Below are 5,181 nucleotides of genomic sequence, written 5' to 3'. Positions count from 1 at the left end.
GGTAGTGGTTTTCCGAATCACTCCTCACCTTCACTACGAACTTCTTGAATACTTGGTGTGAGGGGCAGCCTCCTTCAGGGAAAAGCACTACATGGAAGTCGGTGACCAAAAAAATCTCTTTCAGGTTCTGAAGCTGCTAAGCATACATCTTTGTGCAAGTCCTGTAAGCTCTCCAGGCCTCTTGTTTCTTCAGCCATAAGATTAACTAACAACAGTAATTATTAATTATGTTATTACTGTGATTATGAAAATAACAGTAGCTAACATTTATTGGGTGCCTCTCATAGGTCACGGAGCATGCTGTAAGATCTCATTTAGTGACCGCAAAGGCTCTACATCTGGTAAGAACTGTTTCCCCATTTTACTGATGAGGACACTCAAGTACAGAGAGGGTTAGAAATTTGCCCAAGTTCTCATAGCTAGTAAACAGCAGTGCCAGGAAATTAGGGTCTAAATTAGCAATAGAAGATGTTCAAAGGCCCCTTCAGTTCTAAAATTAAATCATTTGCCAAATTATAGCTCTGCATAAAGACTGGCTTAAAAAAAGCATATGAAAATTTTACCTATGAAACAAACACATTACCTATAGGTCTAAAAATTGTTCCCTGTTGGTATAAGTTATAATGATATGCAATATAATTATTTATAAACTTTTTTAAAGCTACCATTTGAAAGTTCTATAATTTTCATGTAAAATACCAGCGGTAATGTTACTTCTTGTTAATATGCAATTGATCATTTTCCTCTTTTATGTCATGTCTACCATTACCATCTGTGCCTCTTTTGACTGTGCATTTGAAATACTTGACTGAAATGTAATTTCGTTATTTGTAAAGGCAGAAACAATGAAACTGTATTCATATTAATTTTAGTAGAGCTTGTACTCTAAAATGTTTAGCCAGAATAACAAAGTTCACGTCAATCCTAGTTATTAGCAGTTTATAAATCTCTTAGAATTAGAATCCATTGCAAAGCCAATTTAAGGGTTTGAGTCTCTTGGTAAGTAGGGTTGTAAATAAACTTATAGTTACAATGCCTGTTTTTATAGTTTTCTTCTCACCATGTTGGAGCTCACCCCTATCCCTCTGCTCACACTGAATTTCAGCCTGCAATATTTTCTCCTCCTTGGTGAACTCTTACATATCCCTTCTTTTATTCTTTAAGACTCAGCTTTGTATCACTTCCTTCTAGGACATCATCCTCATGCCCCACTAACACACACACACACACACACACACACACACATTCCCAGAGAAAATGGAGGCGGAGTTCTTCTATAGAGATCTCTATTGTGCAGGTACTGCATTGTAGTACAATTCTCGGTTTACATGTCTTTCTTCCCTACAAGATAGCCTATTATTTGTTTCAAGCAGCTTTTGTATATAGAAAAACCACAAAATCTCAAAGGCATACAACAATAACCATATTTCTCACAGATCTGTGGTCAGCTGGTAGTTGGCTGATGGAGACTTGCTCTACTGGCCAGTTCTGCTTCAAGCCGTGGATATCTTAGGTTTCTATGTATATTACTTCTGAGGCCCAGTTTCTACTCATAATGATGGAAGAGAAATAAGTTAAGTCAAGCCCTAGACAAGCACATTTTGTGCTACTACTTTCTTCCTTTCACCAAAAGCAAGCCACGGACAGACTCAAATTCAGAGTCAGGGAAATATATTCCACCCCTATCACCTCTAAACAAGGCTTTGAATGCACACAATCAATTCAAGAGAGTGAAAAGTTGTGACTAATAAGTCAAATACCATGGAATAAAAACCATCTCTTACTCACCTTTACTTATACGTACAGTGTCTGGAATTGTACTTAACCCACAATGAGTACTCAAGATATACCTGGTGAATGAATGTCTCTGATACTGCTAAACATGTCCCTGCATTCATCCATTTTATAAAGCATACTCCAAATCACATCAAACTGCCAAAGATTTGAAAGAGAGGATGAAGTGTTCACTTCAATTTACTGAGACATGAGACATTCAATAGGTCCCAAACAGAAATACAAAGATACATACTTTCATACAGTGAACTACCAGGTTATAATTTGGGCAAAGGAGTATACAGTAGTAACCTTAAAATGTAACTCATTCATTTGTGTTTGTGGTATATTGTTTCCCAAAATGGCTACAACTGCTCCTTTCCTATGTGCCCCTTTGTAAGGTGGCCATGCCACTCCTCCCATCAAAGAGAGGAGTCTATTTCTACTTCCCTTGAACTTAGGATATCTTCATGATTTGTTTGACCAGTCTATTATGGTGCAAGTGACCCTGTGCAATTAGAAGCTTAAGTCTTAAAAGATCTTGCAACTCTTGCTTTTGTTCCTTCAGAATTCACCTTTCATGTAAAGAAATTCAGACGAAACAACTAAAGATGAGAGACCACACAAAAAGAGAATAGAGATGCCCTGCCAACATTCAGAACCAAGGTCCCAGATACACGTGTGAGGCCATCTTGGATTCTTTAGCCCAAGCTAAACCACCCCAGCCAACACCAGGTGAAATAGAAACAAACCATCCCCATTGGGCTCTGCCTGAATTTCTGACCCACAGAATCATAAATAATAAAATGTTTGTTGTTTTAAGCCACTAAGTTTTAGGGTGGTTTATAGCATAGCAATATATAACTAAAAGAGTGCTCAAAACTGATCTTGAAAGAACAGAGAGAACTGATGCTGTGTACTCCGAAATAGAACAACTGGAATCATTTTACAAAAAACTATTACAAAATTGCTTCATCCATAGTAAAGTACATTTTGTATTAACATATTTAAAAATAAGCACAGAAGTTTTCAGACAAAAAGAAAGCAGGGGCGGCGAGCAGACCTCGAGCAGCTGCCGCAGCCACCACAGCCGTTGGCGACCGCAGCAGTGGAGTTCACAGGGCCCGGAAGTGGGAGATTTCCCATGCGGTGGCTGAGATGTCGTCCACCGCGGCTTTTTACCTTCTCTCCACCCTGGGAGGGTACTTGGTGACCTCATTCTTGTTGCTCAAATACCCGACCTTGCTGCACCCGAGAAAGAAGCAGCAATTCCTCAGCAAACACACCTCCCACCATAGAGGTACTGGAAAAAATTTGGAGAATACAATGGCAGCCTTTCAGCATGCAGTTACAATTGGAACTGATATGCTGGAATTGGACTGCCATATCACAAAAGATGAGCAAGTTGTAGTGTCCCATGATGACAATTTAAAGAGATCAGTGGGGTCAATGTAAACATCTCTGATCTCAAGTACTGTGAACTCCCACCTTACCTTGGCAAACTGGATGTCACGTTTCAAAGAGCATGCCAATGTGAAGGAAAAGATAACCGAATTCCATTACTAAAGGAAATTTTTGAGGCTTTTCCTAACACTCCCATTAACATCGATATCAAGGTCAACAACAATGTGCTGATAAAGAATGTTTCAGAGCTGGTAAAGTAGTACAGACGAGAACACATAATGGTGTGGGGTAATGCCAGTTATGAAATTGTAGAAAAGTGCTACAGACAGAATTCAGATATTCCTATACTCTTCAGTCTACAACGTGTTCTGCTCATTCTTGGCCTTTTCTTCACTGGCCTCTTGCCCTTTGTGCCCATTCGAGAACAGTTTTTTGAAATCCCAATGCCTTCTATCATACTGAAGCTAAAAGAACCACATACTATGTCCAGAAGTCAAAAGTTTCTCATCTGGCTTTCTGATATCTTACTAATGAGAAAAGCCTTGTTTGACCACCTCACTGCCAGAGGCATTCAGGTCTATATTTGGGTACTGAATGAAGAACAAGAATACAAAGGAGCTTTTGATTTGGGAGCAACTGGGGTGATGACAGACTATCCAACAAAGCTTAAGGATTTTTTACATAATTTTTCAGCATAGAAAAGGAGGTACTCAGAAGCACTCAAAGATGAAAAGACCTAAAGAAAAACAAAACAAAACAAGTTTGCCATCATTTCCCTAAGCCATTTCCAGAATGGTAAAGGTTTAATCATTTAAGTTTTTATTACCTCGTTTTTAAGCTTGTCTGAGAATGTAGAAACTATATATTGTATATTTATTTTAAAGAACATTGCATATTTTACATTTGTAAATTGTTTAGAAAGATAACTGGTTATGAGATGTAAGTAGATTATTGATCAAGAGTTCTGTATATGATGCAGTATTCTATTATAAGTAATTGTAAAATCAAAGACTATTAGATAAATTTGATATTAGCCTTCACTGGAATAAGATCAACTAATTAGTAAAGCAAAATTATTGAAGGCCACTACAGCTATGCTGAGTTGTCTTGCTATTTCTAGGTACATCTTAGTTTAAAAAGGAAAGGAAATGCAGTGGGAGGAGAGCTTAGAAATCAGTGATATAGTTATCTGACAAGCTGTACATTATTAACAGAAGGCAGGCTCAAAAAAAAGAACTGAAACTAATACTTGATCAGAAATAAAAACTGTAGACAATTAGATTTCTTGGTTGCTGTTGTTAATGGGGACATTCTGTTTGGAATCTTTAGGTGTAACAGTGTTACCATGTCCTTTCTTTTTGGTAGACATTAAAATTGGACTTATAAGATCCAACTAGTCATATATTTCTGTTTCCTCTAAACATTGTTTCTTCTAAAGAAAATTTTCCATTTTTTGGCAATGATTAACTGTTTGGGCCTACATCTAGATTTTAAATAATGTCTTGAATCCTAATAATCATATGAAACTGACGAAAGTACATATCATTGTTTCTAATACGTATGGTATAAACCACCTGTTCCTGACCTTTAAGGTTTAATTCTTCTGAATATTAAGTGGAAGCAGAATTTCTCAAGCATTAGGCTTCACTTTCTCAGCTTTTCTGATATGACTCCATTTAAAATTTTTCTAAACTTTTTGACTAATTTCCATCATCTCTTCGGGAGGTAAATATACTCTGGAATAGTAAGGGTCTTTTACCTGGATTACATCTCTCACCTGGAGTCCGCCAGCTAGCAGCTCTGAAGGACGATGGTACTCCCACCACCTATCCCTTGGTGACATAAATAACATTTGCTTTTTTTTTTGTTTGTTTAAACTGAAAGTTTTACAAGAACAAAAAAAAGAAAGAAAGCAGACCTCCCACTATTTCTTGTCTAAACTTGAATGTATGGATATAAATATTATTCAGTTTAACTTTGTTAGAAAAATCAGCAAGATGTCAG

At 37.2% G+C, this 5,181-nt stretch overlaps 1 pseudogene; it reads left to right on the top strand.

Annotated features, from left to right (window-relative positions):
* The first annotated feature begins 2,931 nt into the window (after positions 1-2,931).
* LOC112820962 (lysophospholipase D GDPD1 pseudogene) lies at positions 2,932-4,949 on the top strand (annotated as a pseudogene).
* The last annotated feature ends 232 nt before the right edge of the window (positions 4,950-5,181 follow it).

This window comes from Callorhinus ursinus, unplaced genomic scaffold (genome assembly GCF_003265705.2).
Source record: "Callorhinus ursinus isolate GAN/ISIS: 27379988/994484 unplaced genomic scaffold, GSC_fseal_2.0 scaffold1, whole genome shotgun sequence".
Classification (NCBI taxonomy): Eukaryota; Metazoa; Chordata; class Mammalia; order Carnivora; family Otariidae; genus Callorhinus; species Callorhinus ursinus.
This window is presented reverse-complemented; position numbering and strand designations above follow the sequence as displayed.